The 22085-nt window shown below is 36.5% G+C and overlaps 1 long non-coding RNA gene across 1 annotated transcript in view; it reads left to right on the top strand.

Annotated features, from left to right (window-relative positions):
• Positions 1 to 568: 568 nt before the first annotated feature.
• The window catches only part of LOC141578381 (uncharacterized), a 52974-nt gene continuing 31457 nt past the window's right edge, over positions 569 to 22085 (top strand). Inside the window, exons 1-2 of the long non-coding RNA XR_012508741.1 lie at positions 569 to 12386; positions 20742 to 20886. This is a non-coding gene — a long non-coding RNA (uncharacterized LOC141578381). The remainder of the gene's footprint in view (positions 12387 to 20741; positions 20887 to 22085) is intronic.

The raw sequence follows: 22085 nt of genomic DNA on the forward strand, positions 1-22085 counted from the left end.
TTTATTTTTTATTAGTGTCTGAGTATGAGAAGAAGCAGGAATTACTCTTCATAAAGTGAGTAGCAATTAAGACCAGATGCTTTAGAGAAAAAACTGGACATTTTCTTCCTTCAATTATTATCTTGCTTATTGGGTCAACATCCAAAGGAGGGAGAGAAATAGAATTGTTATTAAATTATAGTTTTAGGGATGCTGGGAAGCATTTTTTCTCTCTTCCCCCTTTATTATGATGGTCCCCCTACACAACCGTGCGTGTGCTGTGCATGGGTGCACACACACACACGGGCCACATTCTGTTCTGTTGTAATATCACGTCATGATATTTAGGAGGTACTTAATAACTCACCCAACTCAAGGAAAATGATAGTGCATAACAGTATCTGTATAAAGAGAATAATTTTTGGCTTAGAATAAAAATGACATTTTTCTCCCCAAGGGAGAAACTCTTAAAAAATAGAAAGAAAACTTGTGAGTGCCATCTCACAACCGTGGGCACCAGCCCCTCCTCCCATCCACTGTAAACTGACCATCTCGCACCCCCACCACCATTTTGTTACACCATCTTTCTGGTTCTTGCAGTCAGGAGAGCCAAGGATCTTTGGATAAGTGCTGGGTAGAGCTTACCCCTTACAAATGTAGTATGGGGTGCCCTTCTGGAAATTAAATTAGTGATTTTTCTTTTCTTTGGTGAGAGATGTAGCAGCTGCCTCTGGGCCAGAAAAAGCAGGTTTGTCCAGTGCTGGGAAGGCTCACAGAAGTGGTATTCCTTAGTTATGCAAGGACAGGGGCATCAGACACCATTGCAACTGTTCCGGGAATGAGGACTATCTTTAAAATAACTTTACAAGTAATTCTTTGAACAACTGTAAAACAACATAATGACCTGGGAGTGTCTGTTGAGGGGCAGAGCAGGCCAGGGTGGAGCACGAGGAACACCAGGGTTTACATTCTGAGTACAAGAGTCACTCTTGGGGGCCTCAGCAGGTGAACCCCTCACTCCGGATACAGCGTTTCTTGATAGGAACCACCCTCAGCCTTCCCTTCAGTCCCATTTTCTTTGTTGCAAAATGTGCCTCTCCCACAGTTCAACATCATTTGTGTCTGACTTTGCTCCTTGCTGCTTACAATACACATTTGATGTTCTAGGAAAGGTACACGGATGTTAACTGTACTGCAACCTGGTGTTCATGGCATTACCTGTAACAACTTTGTATGAACAGTGACGTCATGAGACGTGAGTATTATTCTAAGGAAGTTTAAATCGAACAAATAGATAGGACTTTTGGAAGACTCAACTCTTCCGTATTAAAAGAAACATCATAAAAGCTAACCTGTAATTCGGTATTTAAAAATCTCAAATGTTGTGTGAACACCTCTAAATCTTCTCAGACAAAGCAAATGACTGTTTTATTGACATGAGTCCAAAAAAGGCTCAAACTTTAAGTCCTTTCCATATTTGGAAAGCAGAAAATTGTTCTGTAAATTGCCAATAATGTTAATAAAATATTCAATGTGCTTGATCACTTTTGCTACTTAATTCTCTAAGCAGTTATTGAGAAGGGATAATATATATAAATATGAGTTAACTAAATCCTCACAATAACCTTAAAAGATAACTGTTACTTTTCTAGAAACAAGGTGTGTAAATTAGATTTTTTTAAACATAATTTCATGATCATTTTCTTTTTCTAGCTTAAAAAAAAATCTTTGAAGTACCTGTATAATTACTAAAGGCGCTTCATCAGATATCTATGTAGTCATAAATCCCAGTTGGACTTGCTGTTATGGATATAAAATAAGTATAAAATAAAGGAAATTTTCAGTTCTTTCCTTGGAAAATTTCAAAACCTCATACTACCATATATACAGAGCTGTCAGTACAGTTGCAAATGAACTTTTCATTAAATGATAGGTTAAATACTTTGAAAGATCATTGTTATCTATAAGCAGCTTTACAGAACCAAGCAAATATGTGTAAACGTTGGGCTAAGTCCAGAAAATATAGGTGAATATTTGGTCTTCGTGGGTTAAGGAGAGCCCAAACCATCACATACTCTATAAATATTTTTTCACCATAGCCTAAAAATTTGACATAATGTCAATTATGGAGGCTTGTCTTTTGAAAGTTTCTGTTATCTCTGAGCTTCCTGAAGAGCATTGCTTGGCATTACTTCACATCTTGACATATACACTCATCAGATTTGGTAGCTATTTTCAAGCAGAGGCTGATCCTTGAGCTCATGAGCCACACAATTTGTTTATTTTACAAACATGTTTTGAGCACCTGGTATATTCTGGACATATTCCTCAATGACTTCAAAACTCTATAAATAAAATCTTGCAGTAAGAGGCAACGAAACTACAAGATCAGTAAAAAAAAGTCACATTTTGTGTAGGGTTAGAGTGTAAAGCAAAAGCTTAAGGCAAAACATTTTATGTAGTCAAGATTCTCCTTGAAAATCCCTAAGGGAGATATCAGCTTTGAGATTTACATACTATTTCTCAATGAATCTAAACCAGCCTTCCTTTCTTAAGCATCTAGAAAAGATTGTTGTTTTTTCAGTTAGGTATCAGTTGAAGCAGGTGGCTTGCAACAGTTGCCAGGTTTTATGAAATATGCCTGCTTTAAAAGTTGCATAAGCAATTCAGGACACATGGAGTGGACTACAAGTCTTCCGTGTTCCATGTCATTGTCACTGTGGGACTTACATTTGTAGACAGAATGGCTAGTGGTTCACTTATCTGCATTATCCAAACTCTCTCAAGTGCACGTGTATAACTGAATGCGGGTAAGTTTAATTGCATGTACGATGTAACCACCAGTGACAACTCACAGTGGACATGTCTAGGAAGCTTCTAAAACAGAGGGGATGCTTGACCTGCATTTTGAAAGATAAGTAGGAATTTAATAGATTGCTAATGTGGAAGTAGGAATTCAATAGATTGCAGATGTGGAAATTCCAAGCAGCAAACAGCATGAGCAAAATCATGAGTGAGACTTCCTGGTGCATTAACAAAACTAGAAGTAGTTCCCAATGGCAAGAGGATGTAGCTACAAAGAAGCCAGATTCTGAGAAAGTTTCTCCTTTGGTGAAGTCAGAGAAATCCTTTTAACAGAACAAAGGGTGAATGATGGGAAGACAAGAACAAAAGCAGGGACAATTGACTAAGGGGACATTGGGCAGCAACAGCTGAGGGAACCAACTGGGCTCCAAAGATTTATTCCAGGAAACTTCGTAGTCCGAGAATGGGGGCCACACTCCATCCCAATGTTCTTTCCAGTTTCCCACACTGCCTCTTTCATTATTTTTTTTCTTCATGCCAGCCTCTGTTCTTCCTAATGAAGTATTTTATATATACATATACATATATATAATAATGTAGTATTTATATATGTATATCTTATATGTATATCTGAGATATATATATATTTTTTTCTTAGCTAATCTCCACAGATTATCTTTCATCCTTCTGAGGTTGCCATGAGATTTAATATTTTCTGTCTATTGCTTCTTCAAAGTCTATTGGAATCAATTGATCCATTCTTTCAAGTCACTAGTGTCTCTCCCTCATGGTGCAAAAGCATACTCCAAACTTCAGGTTTATTTAATTTTCAAATGAATATTATTTATTATGATGTTAACTTTTTATAAGTATTTATTTATTTTTTAAAACTGTTGTAGTCAATGATAGATCATTAGCTCTCACTCAGGCTATTACTCTGACTATCTCCACAAGTATATTTTGTTATAAAGAAGAAGTAGAGTTTTAGTTTGGGCATATTATCACTCCAAAAAGCCCAGTTTTTAAATGATATATACAAGTTTTCATTTTTGCCATCTTGGCCAACTCTGGGAACTATTATGCCAATCGGGGAGGGGAAAGGTGACTTCTGAGTCTAATTTGCCTTCTTTTATTATGATAATGTTTATCATATTTCCAAGTTTATCACCTTTGGCTTTCTACTTTCACAACGTACTCGTGTTCTTAGCCATTTTTATTGGCGTATTTATCTTTTTTCCCTGCTGAGTTTTAACAACTCCTTATACAAAATAAATGATCATTGTCTTTCACCTTTGTTTCAATTATTTTGTCAAAATCCGTCATTTGCCTTTCAGCTTATGTGTCGTTTTGAGATATATGGGGTTGTGGGTTTTCTGCAATTAGTTTATTATTTTTCCCTTTTTACTTCTGTCTTTTCTGTTATACATTTTCCCAGCTGAAGGCTATACAACTCTTGAAAGAAGTTATTGTTTCTTTTCTTGTTTTGTGTTTCACATGTAATGCTTTCCTCAAGGTGGAATTGATTTCAGCCTACAGTGTGAAATGGAAACGTCACCTCCCCTTTTCACCAGTTGTGACAGACACAGAGATGCACTGTCAGCATCCGCCTTGAGTAGGAGACTTGCGGCTCTGCTGTGAGGGCATGGTTAGCTGCCAGCCTCCAGCTGTTACGTCCTCCAGAGATCATCTCAGCTTTCAAGCCAAGGTCATGGGCTTTTTGGGCTGGCCTCTGGCCAGTGACCAGGCCAGGCAGCTGTAGAAGGCCTGGCTTTTTCCACTCAATGAGGGACTCCTCGATTGAGCAGTCATGCTCCATCACTCCCCTTTGGACTGTCATGAGGTCAGGTCTACTTCATACCCTGACCACCCCCTCTGCCCAAACTATTTCATCCCTTTTTTCTTTCCAGGTATTGGTCCCCAAGAAACTTCTGTGCTTCTAAAATCCATCTCAATGTCTGCTTCCCAGAGAATCCAACCAATACTCCAGTGGTTTGCTAGTTAACTATTTCCACAACCTTAGTTAGAAACAACTCCTAGCAAGTTATAAGTCAGATCTCCTCTTTGGTGTTTTATTCCACAGCACCGATCTGTTGATGTGTTCTCTTCCTAGTTTATGGTTTATATTACTAATTAACTAATTAGGAAATGAGCATAATAAATAAGAATATAATACCATATGTGTATGTGTATGTATGTGTGTATGTGTATATGTACAGAGAGAGAGAGAGAAATTCAGTCTTCAGCAAATTCTTTATGAATATTTTCCTACGTTGCCCATTTTTCTTCCAAATAAAATTTAGATTCACTTAATCAAATTCAAGAAGACTTGTGAGCTTTTGCTTTCTCATCCAGGAAAACATGTTTCCTTTACTCATCCCAATCTTCTAGTTCATCTCAGTAAAATGTTGTAGACTATAAATACATCTGTCCTGCATATTTATCACTGGATGTATTCCTAAGTCTTTGCAGTGTTTATGGCTATGGAATGTTTTTACAGATTGTTGCTAGCATTAGAAAACCTATTGATTATGAATATTGAGTTTACAAATTATCCGCATTACAGAACTTTGTGAAGGATCCTCATAGTTTTTGTGTGATTTTTGTAGGTTTTTCTTACAGCGAACGTCTATAACTTACACATGCCATGAGTTAAGGAAGTCAATGAGGGGAAGGCACCAAACTTTATGAGGCCTCTTGGGAGCAGGACTCCTGCAGGGAACAGCAAAGCAATGCCCACACAGAGGTGAGGGTGATGGTGGTTGGACTGGAGGGAACGTGTGTCGTCTGTGCAGCTCCATGCACATCAGGCAGACAGGCAGTGGGGCACTGAGGGGATGGCACAGGTGACTTTAAAGCAGTGGAAAGGTGACATTAGGCATAGTCTGGAAGAGACAAGTGAGAGAGACATCTGGAGCAGAAAGATGGCAGTAGCATGGGCAAAAGTGTTAACTAATTTATTTATTTTTTAAAAGAAACTCTCTTTGGAGATCAGGAGACCTGCGAGAGGTGCAGGGCTACCAGGCTACCATTTGGAATGTGGAGAAATTGAGCCAGCAAGTCATCAGTGTGGTGTATAAGCCCATGTGTGATCTGGCACCGTGATCTCATTCAAATTCTCTTCACTATTACTCTTCCTCTCCTTCAATCCCAAAGAGCCCATGCTGTGCCCTTGCCTGAAATGTGTGTGTATATCCCAGGGAATCACACGGTGCACTCCCTCCTGAAATGTCACTGCTTCGGCAAAGCACACCCTCCCCAGTTCATCTAAAATAGAAATCACATTCCCTTTGTCTCACTGTTTTCTTTATTTTAAATTCAGCACTACCAGCAATTATATTCCTTCTAATTTGTTTGCCACCTTCCTCCCTAAAAGGTAAGTTCCCCAAGTTCAAGGGCTTAGTCTGTTTTGTTCATTGTTGAATCACCACCACAGGATGGTACGGCACTCGGTTGTATTTTCTGAATAAACAAAGGTAAGGACACATGATTAACCTGAACTAGGGGACATTAGAATTGCTCTTATCCTAAGAGTTCTTTTGGTTTATTAAGAAGGTTGTTTAATATTATCTATCAAACACCATTTTGTAATCTTGCATGATAATCCGCTCTTTTGACTCCTTTGTATGATAAACTGTGTTAATATATTCTCAAATATTAAGTCGACCATGCATTTTGAGAAGAAACCAAGCTGGATCACACTATATTAATTTTTAAAATACTATTTTGAGTCCAATTTAGCAGTATTGAATTTTATTTAGGATTTCCTTATCTGTATTCATAAGTGTATTAGTTGGCAATTTAAATATTATTCTGTCCTTATCAGAATCAGGGTTATTCTAGCTTCAAAAATGAATTATAAAACCTCCTACCTTGTTTAATGCTTCTTAAATAAGCTTTTAAAATTGCCTTTTTATCAAAGTAACACAAGTTACACAGACACAAATTTAAATTGTAAGAAAGACCTTTTAATGAAATTCACCCATCTTCTTTTCCATTTCTCTTTCTGAATCTTGTTTCCCCGAGGCAAACCCTTTTATGCAGTTCTATTTCAGTTTCTGCAAGTTTCCTCCACATTCCTGAATAACATTCCCTTATTTATTAGCATAGATATTATCTGTTGACTGTTGAGGACTTTGCACATATATGACCTTCCATCTCCCAGCACCTCCTCTTCCCAGTGTAGCTGCAGGATTTGTTTTACATCAGAACATGTGCATTTTCTGTTTCTTGTTCCATCAGCCATGGCCAAGCATCTCAAGACCTCCATTCTTACATTGAGGATTTTAGCCTTCATCCTGCATTTCACCATCCCCTTCTCTTCCCATCCCGGTCTCTGTCTTTTCTTTGACTATCTTTATTTTCATTCAAGTTATATATGCACAAAGTTTAGAGTCAATTAGTTTCACAGTGTTCTTTATGCAAACTCACAGTTCACGATTACCTCCTTCCTGATTTCACCCTTTGGAAACCATTGCGTTGGACCTTCTTGGCTAATTCTTTAGTTATTTCCATCAACAACCTCTAAATAACTTCCTTGTCTTGCTGCTTTACGATGTTTCCATTCTGATTCTTCACAAAGAATAAAGAGGACAGAGCCTCTTTTTATTCTTCTGCACTCACTTCTTAGAATACACCCCCTCTATTATTCTGATATGATAAGACTAATTTTCATTTACCTTGTTTTGCTACATAAACAGTTTTCACAGCAGACCCATGTAGTGAATTAAGATGACTTATCCTTTCCAAAATACTCTTTATTTCTCTGTAGTTATTAATTACTAACAATGCCAAGCTTTTGTTTACTTAGTTTTCTATATACACATTAATTACAAACTGAATTATCCACATGTTTTCTAAATTCTCTTTCAATAGATTAAGTTGTATAAAGCCTTCTACGGGTTTCAAAATCTTGAAGGGACTCTTTTCCTGAAACTTCTGACCTGGTCCAATCTCTACTCTTCTCCTGATGCATCTGAGACTTTCTTCTGCCTCTCACCTACCATAGCTGCAGTTTCCTGTATCCCATGCTTTCATTTTCCTTAGTTTACCAAGCATGTCTCAGTATCTTCCTGAGAAACTTACGTGGAAAGCAATTTTTTAAAAAAAAAACTTTTAATTTTCTATTTGTGACATTAAAAATTCAGTGTTATGAAAAAGTTTCAGGAACAACAGTATATAGGCCATTCATATATCTTCTACCCAGATTCACCTATTGTTACCATTACTTCTTTTGCTTTTTTTATGTATTCTTTCTCTCTTTTATGCACACACACACACATTTGAGGGTAAGTTACAAACATCGTATCCCTTTACTTCCAAATACTTCAGCATGTACATCCTAGAGTACATCCCAAGAATTCTATTCTCTTACACAATTAAGTATTATCATTGATTTTAGTTAATTAAATATAATCTCTCATTCACATAAAATATTTCCCATTTAATACAGGGAACCTAGAAGAATTTGATTTTGAGAATTGTTTTTCTCTTCTGTTCTCCAAACTACTGCTCTTTCTTCTGCTCTAATTTTTCAGCTCATGTCTCTTAGTCTTTCTCTTTCATGTTACTGAAATATCTCTCTTCTCCAGTTCTGATGACTGTGGATTGTCCATTGATATTTTGGGAATAAAACAACTGAGAGGCTGATGGAGGCCTAGTATATCTGGGTAGGTTGTGAATGAACAGCAGTTGCCTCAGCAAAGGGAGCTAAACCGAGTGATCCCCGAGGGCCAGACAAAGAGGGCTTTGGGGCAAGAAGATCTATCCTATCTGCCCTATTTCTCCCAGAGATGTGTGCTAGCGTATTCTCTCTCTCTGTCTCTCATCTCTCTCTCCCTTCCTTTCCCTCCTTTCCCCTCCTCTCTCTTCTTATTTTTCCTTCCAGAAATTTTACTTACAGTAATACCTGGCTCCCAACACTTCTGTGTGTACAGGTGATGGGGATGGAGGAAGGACAATTGGGTAAAGGGGTCAGTTTGTACCTATTTTGAATTGCAATCAGCCTGGCTATAAATCCCCCACCTGTGCCTGCTGCCCTCTGTTCTCCTGCCAACCTTGAGTTTGTACCCACTCTGTTCTCCTAGGCAGGTTGGCCTCTTCCTTTGCACCAATTGCCTCAGGCCAGTTTTACTGAGCTTTGTCCCCCTGGTAAATACATAATTCACTTTAATTCTTCTCCAGATGTGTTGAAAACACTCAACTGCTTTTAGCTTCCCTACTATTTAGTGTGTAGTTTTAGGTATATACCTTCTACATTCCTTTATTACCATTTAAGGTAGTACCTGGATAAAGATGAAACTAACATATATATATTCAGTCCCATATCTTGGCTTAGAAATGGACCCATTATAGCCTAGAAATTATTTGTTCTTTCAAATTTGAAAGAAATTTGGAAAGCACAATAGAGTGTAACAATGAGAAGTGAGGCTATTTTTAGGGGGCTAATTGACATTTGGAATAATCAAAAATTGATTCTTCACTCATTCATCCTTAAAACCCATCCAAGCCTATACCATTATTTAAAAGAATTTATTGACAATATTTTCAATTCTTTGATCTTCAGATTTTTTTTTTTTTTACCTTTTCTTAGGGCTAAAGTTGGTGATTTATATTTTATTAGATAGTTCATCAATTTCTTTGATATTTTCTAAATTGAGAGCTATACATAATATTCTTTTAAAATTTATGGATGTCTTTATATCTGTGATTGTATCATCTTTTGTATTCCTAACAGTGGGTGCCTATAATTTTTATTTCTGCATTTAATTTATTTTTGCTAACAATGAAGCAGTTTTAATTATCAATTATTCTACTTCTGCACTTAAAAAATTCAGCTCCCTGCATCTCCATTTCCTCATATTTAAGATAGTATTATTAGTATCTATTTTATTGGATGGTGAGGAAAATTAAATATAATCTTGCATACAAAAAAACTAGAAGAATAAACTCAAATATTAGCTGCTATTTATCTCTCCTGCATATCCTGGGTTTATTTTCTTGTCCTAGCCTTAATTTATTGAGTTGGCTATTTAGTTAATTTATTTTTATTTCTCCCTGTCTAATACCATGAGAGCGCTGTGAGTTAGTATTTCCTTCCCGAGAGTTAAGTTTGGCTGCATCTCAACATTTTTTATTTTTCATTATTGTTATTTTTTAAATATTCTCTGATTATAGGTTTTCGCTCTTTCTGTTTTAGGAACTGGATTCATCCAACCATAAAATCCATTGACGAAACCAGCCAAGAGCTGGCTTTCCTTTAGGCATAGCTGGGCCTGTCTGAGCATTTCCTCACTCAGCTGATGCTAAAATACGGCAGTGATGGGAATTCCTCCCTCTCTCTGCTCCCTGACCTTCGTTTCACAAAAATAGGAAAATTAATTGGGCTTCTCCTGGCCTGGCTGCTGTTTGCTTGTGAGGCTACGTTGCTTTCTTAGGAAAGTGAGTTGTGAGTTGCTTCTAAATATCTTCATTCTACCTTGTTCCACTTACACTATATAAAGCAGACATTTCTTGGATTCTGTGGCCTCTGGGTGGCACTTTCCCTAGTTTCCAATGCCATTGGAGTTTTAAAAATTATAATTACACTGTGTTTTTGCCATTTTGTTTATTTCTGTTAGCTACAACCAAAGGAGGTTGAATATTTCTCCTCATTTGCCATATTTTTCAAAAGTCTAATAGAGATTTAAAAACCAGTTAACTACCATCTTTTTATTTTGCATGCATTTTCAAACTCAGTTGGCAGGTTGTGATTACAAGCTAGTGCTCTTTGTTTTTATGTAACTCTTCATGGAAACGTGAGATTTTTTGGTATGTGAAGTCTACAAAAAGGAAAGATTAGTTCAAGTCTAACTGAATCTAATAGAAAGAATGTATCAGTTTACATTTGCATATTTTTCAAAATAAATTTAGTTTATATCACCTATTTTATACTTTTGAGTATGCTATAAAGAATCCATAATTTCTGCATAATAATGTTTTGGGTAATTTTGAAAATGTGCTTAAAAATTAACAAATTTTAAAAATTTGTTGAGCCAAGTGAATTATATGCTAACTTTCTATACTTGCAGATTGTGTTCAGACTGGGCAGAATTAATAACTGTGCTAGAAGAAAAATGCCACCATAAAGATGTCTCAGATTCCTATCAATGGTGTTCACTGTAAATCAGCTATATCCTGGTTTTCATGTTTGTAAAAACCATTTGCAGAGGCAAGCTCGAAACTATCTAGTAATCAAACCCCTGCAGTTAGTTTACAATCCAAATAAAACCTTTTGCATGAAAAAGCTTTAAGGAAAAAAACAAAAAACAAAAAACAGCCCTCAAATAATTTGGGATCCTGTCCTTAAGTACCTGGAAACTAGAGGTCTGAAGTTTTATCCCTTTCTGCAAAAGACAGGCTAGATTTCTTTGCAGAATTTCTTGGCTTTCTATGTGTGTCTTTTTCTTCATGTGGACTTAATGATAAGCAACACATTTCTGTGCAAGTTTTATACTTTTCCACAGTAGAAGTTCTTCTGTGCAAGTTTTACACTTTTCCACAGTAGAAGTTCTTCTTGTACGTTAATTCCTTCCCTCTGGTCATCTGTTACGTCATCATCTTACCTGTTTGAAAAAAATAAAAGACTGTGTGTGTGCATGAATATCTCAAATCCGTTATATCATTCAGTTAGAAAAAAATAAAAAACTGAATTCCCTAAGATTACTAAAAGACCAATAAAAACCACTTAAAATAGTTTCAAACTCAAGCCTGCAGAATAACCTGAGTTTTTATGAAACAACAAAAAGCCAAGGGCAAATGGTATTACATCCTAAGGCACGAGGTTTGCTTGAAGAAGGTGCACATGCCTGTGTCCCTTTCAAGAACTACTGTATCAGAAGCTCTGGGGTGTGGCTCGGAGACCTGTATTTTTCAAAAGCCTTCTAGGTAACTTTGAAGCAGGTAATCTATGGATCTCAAGTACGAGTAACACAGATTGGAAATGGAGAGGGAGAGAGAGCTAGTCCATTATAACAGGAATTTAAAATGGCTTTGTTACTGTAGCTGCACAGTGATCTTGGAAGCCAGTTTCAAAAGAGAAGCAGATTGATTTATTTAATTTCTCTCTGCCCCATAAAAGTAGTATGAACATCTATCTGAAGAGAAAAAATTCTGGCTGCATCCTAGGAGGAATTTAATATGAGGATTCTTACAAAAGAGACAATGAGCAGGCAGTTAAATACCCAAGGTTTTAATTTCACTTCTACAAAAGCTGAGGGCATAACATTAAATTTTAACGTTTAGAAGACATTTTGACAAGAAGCTAAGGTAATCTAGGAACATTGCTCTCTTATAACTTGAAACAGAGATAAAGCTGGAGAAATGGATATTTAACTATCCTTTCAACCAACTCTTTCAAACATGAAATGTTTCAGCCAAGTTCTAGGCAAAGAACTGAAGAGCAGGCAAAGTTTGAACTCTCTTCTTGGGGCCAAGGGCACCAAAACTCTTTATTGTGCATAAAAGAAAGTGCCACACATCCTGGATCCCAGAAATTCAGATGGCAACGTCGACATCAAGAAAATTGGGAGATCAACTTTGGATCTACATGGAAAGAGGACCTGCAGGTAACCAGCCCTACCTTCTGCCATCTCCATCTTGTAGCTCCATCTGTCCTTATCCTCGTTTTCCTATTCTGAGCCATTTATGAAAAGACATATGCCCGGGGGCTCTGATGTTCTGCTAGGCTGTGGAGGTGAGGCTCAGTGTAGCTCCTTTCCTCCCTGTGCCTTTCATCTGTCAAGGATGTTCACTGCTGAGAGTTACTCCAGGAGGACTGAGGAACTGGGAGGACTAATGTTCCCTCTTCTGGGTTTATCCTATGCCCGAGAGCCTGAGGCAAACACCAATGCATTTGGAAGTAAAGTTGAACTTGAGCTTGACCATCAACTTCATTCCTTATCATTTTCTGTGTGACATCCTGTCTCAAGCTTCATATAACCAGAAAGCAATCAAACTTTCATACTAAGAAGGAAATAAACTATGATCCTGAATTTGATAAAGAAAATAAGCAGTTGGCCTGGGTTCTCCCATAATTTGTGCAATGAATTAATTTTCTCCATGAGAATGATGATAGATGGGGCTGGTGTTGATGATGGCAGAACGATCAGCTGCAAGTGACCTTAAGATTACCAGTGGGGAAAGGAGAGGTGGGGAAGGATAACTTGGGAGTTTAAGATTTGCATATGTTACTACTATATATAAAATAGATAAACAACAAATTTCTACTGTATAGCACAGGGAACTACATTCAATATCTTATAGTAATGTATAATGAATAAAAATATGAAAAGGAATATATGTACATATCTGTATGACCGAAACATTATGTTGTCCACTAGAAATTGACACAACATTGAAAACTGACTATAATAAAAAAAAATGCAAAGGGAGAATGGTTTACACCTAAAGTTAAAGTACCAACAGACTATCATTTGTTTGTTATAAATTTAAAATTTTAATTCTTTAAGAGATTATAAGATGTTTAAGTGGCTTGTAGAAAGTTTATATATTTGGAAAAAATGTGCTTCATTAAAAGGAAGAAGGCATTGTCAAATTGCCTTAAAATGGCTTCTTAAGATTGCAACAAGGTTTTGATTGATTTTATTTTTGTTTTATTTTCCAGTTAGAGTTACCATTAAAATATAGAATATATAAAGAAGCATTTCCTTGTGTTTTCCTAATACATAAACCATCTATTTCGAACCTTATAAATTTAAAGTTTTCGTGTAAATTTGATTTTTTCCCCAATTTTTCTGTTACTGCCATCTGAAATACTTGTTAAAATGCAGATTCCTATACACAGTTCCTAAGAGATTATCTTCCTTTGGTTTAAAAATCATTTACCTGTTTTTAAAGTCACCCAGAAGAAATATGTTTTATTTACTTTTTCTTTGAAGTTCCTTAAAGCAAGACGAAAGTCCCAGAGAGGTAATTTTAGAAACACTGTAGATAACACTCTGTGTCTGGCCATGCATGTCCTATAAAAGGATAAATGAGTCATGCGGATACATTCCATTAGTGACCTTGTTATAAATTCCATTTTTACCACGTTCATGAGAAAGTCCTAATTTTCAAATGCCTTAAGATAGATGCTACCCTCAAAAATGCACCCAGAAGTCACACACGAGACTAATAATCTGATATATACAGAGTTTATTTGGTTCAGCCAAGGGTTTTCCATATCTATTTTCAAAGTGTATCAGGGGAGGCTATAGCTCAGTGGTAGAGTGTATCCCTAGCATGCAGGATATCCTGGGTTCAATCCCCAGTACCTCCATTAAAAAAATAAATTAAAAAAACCCTAATTACCTCCCCCCCAAAAAACCCCAAACAAATTTTTTTTTAAATTTTTTAAAAAGTGTATCAAGTGCAAAAGGAAAAAAAGAAATTTGTTCAGCAGCCAAAACCCCTTTTCAGCAATGCTCACTTTCTCAACAAAGGTCTGCCAAGTTCAAGTTGCTGGGGTTGCTGTTAGGAACATTGATGTCCATTGCCTACTTCAAAAACTGTGTCAAGGTACTTTTTTCCCTAGCTTTTAGAAGAAGTTTCCAATATTAAATCTTAAAAGTTCCTTCACAAGAGGTTAAATCTGATTTTTACATCTGTTTGAGTTCAGATGTAAATCTGTTGAATCAGCTGGTGGTGATGACTTGGTCCTGAGCCTAGTTCTTAAACCTGCTGATTTGCCACTATTCAAAATTGCTATAGGGGTTTGTGGCCACTGCGTTGAGGTACATAGGCCTCAGCGGAACATAATCCCAACTTCATTTTAGCTTTTCTGTAACAGAACACCTGGTTCCAGCACGGACACGTCCTGAATATGCAACCTGGTCCCAGGTGCAGGTTCATCCCCTCTATCGGATTAACCGGAACGCTGTTGTCTGCTCCCTTGTTTCCGGCCTGTTTGTTAATTTCAGTGCAGTTCATCGATGCAACAGTATTGTATTATTGCATTATCCTTGTGTTCACCAGGTTGGTTTGTTTTTTCGTTTGGGGTTTTTTTGGGGGGGGGGGAGGAGGTGCTGGGGATTTAACCCAGGACACTGGGCATGCTAAACTAAGCATGCGCTCTACCACGGAGCTAGACCCTCCCCCCACCAGTTTGATTCTTAATTGAGCAAGGATCAGGAGAAGCAGAGTCAGGGCAAACAGGAAGACAGCAGGCTTTGCGTTAATGCCTGGCACATTGAGTTAATTCCAGGCACACCGAGAGAATGTGGCTACCATGTACAGATAAATCGGGACAGAAAACAAAAGAAGCCTTTATTGTTCTTTGAGTCATTTTTGATCTACTGGTAAAAGTTATTCTTTGATCGTTCACAGATACATTTTTTTTTTTCTCATTTGTCATCAAGACTTCTGGTTTAGATAGCAACTGGTAGTTTTTGCTTTTCCTGTATGCTAAGGTGACAAAAGCCAATGTAAATAAATTCAGTTCAAATAAATGCTCAGCTCAACTGACTCATTGCTTGAGGGGCAGCAATCTCTCAGGGCTGCAAAATAGAGGCCATGCAGAGACACAAAGGAAGGAGGGGTGGGAATGGCATTTCATCATTTCAGAAGAAAAGAGGCCTATTACTTCCCATTGTCTTAAAGGGAACAGTAGTTAAAGCACTGTTTGCCATTAGCAACATTTGAAAGAGTCGATAATTTCCATGACATTATGAATTTTTAAAAAGCAAATACATACCCTTAGTGCAATTCTCCTAGGTGGAAGCATTTTCTGTTGCTCCTGTGTCTGTGTCTTCTAAGTGTGTGTCTTCATGCTAAGCCCAGTTATATGACTAGAAACAGGGCAAAAATGGATTTGTCCTATTGTAATGGACACAGGGAGTCCAAGTCTCTAGCTGTTTAAGACACAAGCATAGGACAACAAATATTTTTCAAAAAATTAATAAAACTAAGGTAAAAATAAAGAAATAGGTAGATAAATAAAATCAGCACCTAGTGTCAGTGTTCTCAAAGGGTTTTGCTGGATAGCATGTTGCATTCCATTTTATTTGTTCTTAGAACACGAGTTACTTTCAGAAGGTGTTTTTTCTCTCATTTTTAAAATTTTTTTGTTTGTTTCTTTGTGTTCAGGGGAGGGAGTAATTACGTTTATTTATTTATTTAATGGAGCTACTGAGGACTGAACCCAGGATCTTGTGTACGCTAGGCATGCGCTCTACCACTGAGCTATACCCACCCTGCTTCCTCTCATTTTTAGTAGGTGTCTGATTCTCAGGCTATAGGTAAGTGGTAAATGTTATTGATGGTGATCATTTGGGGACATCTATTGATGACTTTTGTCATCACAAAGTGTTAAGTGGGAAACCACACTCATCTGAGATAAATGAACACTTATGTCTGCCCCTGTAAAATTTCCTCAGTCTATCTTCTTTCTCTTCACCTCAGAGTGAACAAACTTAATGCCAAATTTAAGCTCATATTATGGTTGTGTCTCTCTTTAAAAGAACTTAAAAGAAAATCTATGAGGCTGCTCATTTAAAGAACAGTTTGCCACATAAAAAAGCAATCTGTGTCAGAGTGTGATTAAGCTACACAAGTCCTATAAATACACTAAATGTTAGTAATTTGGACTGATTTGAATAGTCTGAATTCAGAACAAATTTTAATTACAGAGTTCTTTTAAAAAAAAATCCAATCTTACTGCTTTCAAGTAACTATACAGATAGGAAGCAAACACATCCATCCTCTCTGTGTGAGTGATCTTAGGAAAATTGCTATAAAGGACACATGTGGGATTTGTAACTAGACTATGTTTATAGATATGTTAAACGATGGAGAGTTTTCACAAAATTCCATTTTTAGGAGTTTCCCCAATTTCTCCATTATAGATTTGTTTACTCAGAAAATACATTCCGAGGTGTGAGGGGAGGTCTACAAGTAATTCTAAGTGCCTGACAAATTATTGCAATGTCAAAATTAGTGCTGAAGCCTAAGATTCTGTCCTGTAAAGGGATTTTTAAGAAAGATTGTTTTCCAGAAGGTCCCCATTAATTCAAAGGGATATCCCAAGAGATGAAACAATCAGTCATTTGGTACCAGTGCTGAGAACATCTGCACCACAGCGACAGGAAGGGGGCAGGGCACAGCCATGCAAGGAATGCTACAGCAGTTAACACCAAAATGGTGAAAAATTCAGCCCCCCGTAGGCCTTGAGGCTCAAGATGATGGGAGATTTAACTTCTAGTAGACCTTGAGCTTCATTATATGCTTATTGTGATATGTTAGCATGATGAATAACATGCCTACAGTTGCCATGGCAGTCCCAAGGCTAGACACAACAGGTCAAAGAGTGGGAAATGGCCAACTTCCTGGGAATCCCAGCCCCTTCCCCAGGCTAGTTAGACTGCTCCTTCCACTTATTTGCATATGAAGCTAGAAAGCCCATAAAAATGGGCAACCCTGCCCCTCACGGCCTCTTTCTGGCCTCTCTCCATTTGGAGGCGGCCTGCACTCTGTCTGTGGAGTGTGTGTACCTACTTTTACTCTAATCTGAGCACACAGCCCCCACACCTTGTGGCCTTTCTCTTGCCTTTCAGTGTATCTCTCTGAATAAATCTACCTTTACTCAACTGTGGCTCGCTCTTGAATTCTTTCTTGCACGAAGCCAAGGACCCACACTTGGTGGGGCATGTCCCAGGGGCTCAACCGAAGCCTGGGACACGGCCCTCCTCACACCCCACATCTGTTTTCTTGCATCAACAGTATGAAATGACTGCTAAAAAGCCAAAATTGTCATTTCAAAGTAAGGTGATATGTAAAAAGAATGCTGACTGTGAAAGACTTGTCTAAACACAATTACCTGCAGTAGAAATAAATATCAATTAATTCTAAAGTAATATATAAATATGTTTCTAGTCTTCTAGCAAGCAATTACTATATAGAATATTGTATTAGTTAAGTAATGCTTTTTTTTTGCAGTAACAGTGTATTTTTATTATTTATTTAACAAGTATTTTTGAGCCCTGACCATGTGTCTAGGCATTGAAGGCAAATTTAAAACAAACAAATAATCCCCCTTCCAAAAATCCCCGTTTTCCTGCCCTAAATTAGGAAAAAGAAGATAAGCAAATAAATATAATACAATGTAATGCCCCTAAATTAGATGTATTACATTTGTTCATTTGTCCATTCATGTAACAAATATTTATTGCCTACTATGTGGCAAGCACTAGGTACTGAGCACACAGTGGTCACCAGGACCCTGCCTTCATGGACCTCCCATGTAATATTTCTTAAATTGTGCTTTAAGTTAAGACCTGAAGCCCTGGGATGTGTTTGAATAGGATATTGCAATAACATTCTAGGCAGAAGAAGATTTACGTGGAAAGACCAGCAATATTAATGCTCATGACATAAACAGGAGAATACGGATGAAATGTTCTGTGAGCTGGAGGGTGGAGAATGCAGTTAGAGCTGTGGAGTCGGACGTAGTGATAAATGGAAGTGGGGTAGCTAGTAGGGGAACAACGATGGTTGTTAAGCCCAGAAACAACGTGGTTTAGGTTATTTTTTGTGTGTAGATGACTTTCTTATGTGGACAACATATTGGAATTACTGAGAAGAGCAGCTAGGAAACTGTCATGATAGTCAGGAGGGAGATGGTGGCTGCCTGAACTAGGGCAGCGGCAGTAACAAGCAGGACTCATCCCTGTGCTATCACTACGTCTACAGGGATAAACTGTGTGAGTCAGTAACACCTGAAATTCTCATTTTCTATGTACTGTATCTTTGGTCGCTTTGTTTTAACATTTTTGAATAATTTAGACAAACTTTCATAGATAATACTTTTTTATTAACAAAACATAACTATAAAATCTGTGAATTATTACCCAATATCAGAATCAAAACAGCCAAAAAAAGCAATATGACTGCATGGTATCTTTTAATACCTATGGGTAAGTTCCCCCTAGCTATCATCCTTTTAAAAATGTCTTAAAACATTTTGTCCATTGTCATGGCACACGAACTTTAGAATAATTTCATCAACTTCCCAAAACAATATCCTTAGAATTTTTATTAGACTCATTGAACCTAAAATTAATTTGGTTACAGGATTATCTTCAAAATATTCTACTTTACTTTCTAGGAATTTGGCATATTCTTCTCATTATTAAAGAGTTCTGTCTAATAAAACAGAATTTTATAGTTTTTCCCCTGCAAGCCTCTAAAGAAAGCTAATCTTAGATATTTCAGGAATAATCCTGTTGCTGTTGTGAGATGGGTCTTATTTTTTCTTACTGAAATAGAAGAGAGTGGTTGATATTTGTAGGTTTCATAACCAACAAATTTACTGAATTATCTTATTAATTCTAAAAGCTTTTTCTTGATTTGGTGGGTGATGGTGGGGTTCTAGTGCCTTTATGTCTATAGTTTAAGAGTTATATGACTAATTTCTGTTTCATATCATTATGGGCATCTTTATTTAATTCCTAATTTTAATGTAATCTCAAGCAGTTCAGCACACACTCAGTATTTTCATTCTTAGGAATGAGACTGGTTATTAGTTTTAATTATAATTTCTTAACAATAAAATATCACAGTAAAAGATTTCTGAATTTTGATCCGAACTTCCATATTTGAGATAAACCCTACTTAGTTGTAACTGAGCATTATTTTTCTCAAGTCTTTACTCTTTCTTTTTAAGACTGATCTTTGAATTGAATTGTGCAAATATCCTGTGCTCATTTATTAAATTTTCTAGTCTAGTTTAGTTGAATATTTTCATTCTCAAAGGCTAAAATATTCTGTATTATGTCTTTAAATAAAAGAAGAGCTATCCCTAATTATTCTTTCCACAAGCACTCTTCTGATCTCAGGACTTGAAATAAAGTACAGTACTGATGCCTAATTATTTCCCTTCTTATGTTGGCAAATATAATCGTGTAGGTATGTTCTCATTCTGATATAGAACTTTGTTAAAAATCCTAATGATACTTATTTTAATGTGTTTAGTTTAATTCTTGAGTTTCGCTTTGTAGAATTAAGCTTCTAATTCAGTTATTTGTCAAAGTAGACTAGTTAAGGGGTAAGGTTAAAGGTCTTGAGCTCACTAGATTATCTGATTTTCAAGACCTGACTGCCTCTTACATACAAGCTGTGTGACTTTAGAAAACTTAAACTGTTCTGGGCTCAGCTTCCTTCTGTGAAATAAGAGTGAGGTACTATGTATAAGGCTACTGTGAGTAAAATGAAACAAAACATTTGAGGCTGGTAGGACAGTATCTTGACATTGTAAGTGTGGCTAATTTTATAACTTTCTCTTCAAAACCTAGGTATGTCAAGATATTGAATATAATTCCTTGTGCTATACAGAAGAAATTTGTTTATCTATTTGTATATATAGTGATTAACATTTGAATATGTGTGTGTGTATATATATATATATATATATATGCATGACTGGGACAGATATTGACACATTGTAATTGACTGTACTTCAATAAAAATAAAAAAAAATAAAATAGATAAGCCACAAGGATATATTGTATAGCACAGGGAATTATAGCCATTATCTTATAATAACTTTTAATTGAGTATAATCTAAAAATACTAAGTTACAATGTGTACTGAAACTAATATAATATTGTAAATCAACTATGCTTCAATTTAAAAAAATATGTAGGCATGCCGAATCTTGTGAAACATTTGAAATAGTTAGCTTGCAACAACTATATTATCCTTTTTTTATCCCCTTTTCTCACCTAGAATTATTCTCTTAGTCCTGCTATTCCCTAAGAGTACTTAGTATTGAAATTCTTTTTTTCTTTCACTTGTTCATTCTTCCTGCTATACTTGAAATACTCTTAGTTTCTAAACTAAGGGTCAAAAATATGTTCACATGCAAGATTTGACAATGGATAGATGATTGGAAATGAGAAAACCTAAGGCCCTATTTACTTCTTCTTTAGGGTTATTTAAATGGGAGGAATTAAGGATTGGAACCAGGAAGAGGGAAGACTGGGAGGATTACAATGAGGAAAACACAACAGAACCAGTGTCAGCTTCTGTTTCTCAGTATCATCTTACTCCCAGTTTCATCATTCTGGGCCAGAGGTAAGAGCAAATGAGGCATCCTTTTTGCATCCTATTGTCTAATTCCCCTTTCCTCATACGCTTTCAGTAGACTTCGAGCAGACACCTTAGCATCCAGTCTTCCATAGGCTCTCAGGGGTGTCTCAAGGTTGCTGTGACCCAGAGAGCTATATGGAATACATTTGCTATCTGCAAAACATTGTCCTAAGAGTGTGGAATGGCTGCATAAAAATTCTAGCGCCCAGGGCCTTCATAGACTCTTTTTTACAAAATGTTCCTTTAATATTTCTAATCACATTAGGTGGTAAAGGTTCTTGTGGTTTTGGTACCTTCATTCTTTCATGAACTACTTTGGGAAAATACTTCTTCATGTAAACCTTATTTTCTTCTTTTTTTGTCTTTTAAAAAATGTATGTGTGTGTATATATATATATATATATATATATATATATATATATATAGTTGAAGTATAATCAGTTTACAATACTGAGTCAATTACTGGTGGACAGCATAATGTTTCAGTCATACATGAGCATACATATATTTGTTTTCCTATTCTTTTTCACCATAAGTTACTACAAGATATTGGATATAATTCCCTGTGCTATGAACTTGTTGTTTATCTATTTTATATATAGTAGTTAGTATCTGCAAATCTCAAACTCCCAATTTATCCCTTCCCAACCCCTTTCCCTTCTAGTAACCATAAGTTTGTTTTCTATGTCTGTGAGTCTGTTTCTGTTTTGTAAATAAGTTCATTTGTCTTTTTTTTTTTTTTTTTTTTTTAGATTCCACATATAGGTAATATCATATGGTATTTTTCTGGCTTACTTCACTTAGAATGACAATCTCCAGGTCCATCCATGTTGCTGTAAATAGCATTATTTTATTGACTGAGTAGTATTCCATTGTATAAATATACCACAGCTTCTTTATCCAGTCATCTGTCGATGAACATTTAGGTGGCTTCCATGTCTTGGCTATTGTATATAGTGCTGCTATGAACATTGGGGTGCATGTATCTTTTTGAATTAAGGTTTCCTCTGGATATATGTCCAGCAGTGGGATTGCTGGAGCATATGGTAAATCCATTTTCAATCATTTGAGAAATTCCCATACTGTTTTCCATAGCAGCTTCACCAAACTGTATTCCCACCAACAGTGTAGAAGGGGTCCCTTTTATCCCTACCCTATCCAGCATTTATCATTTGTGGACTTTT

The sequence above is a fragment of the Camelus bactrianus genome, chromosome 8 (assembly GCF_048773025.1).
Source record: "Camelus bactrianus isolate YW-2024 breed Bactrian camel chromosome 8, ASM4877302v1, whole genome shotgun sequence".
Classification (NCBI taxonomy): Eukaryota; Metazoa; Chordata; class Mammalia; order Artiodactyla; family Camelidae; genus Camelus; species Camelus bactrianus.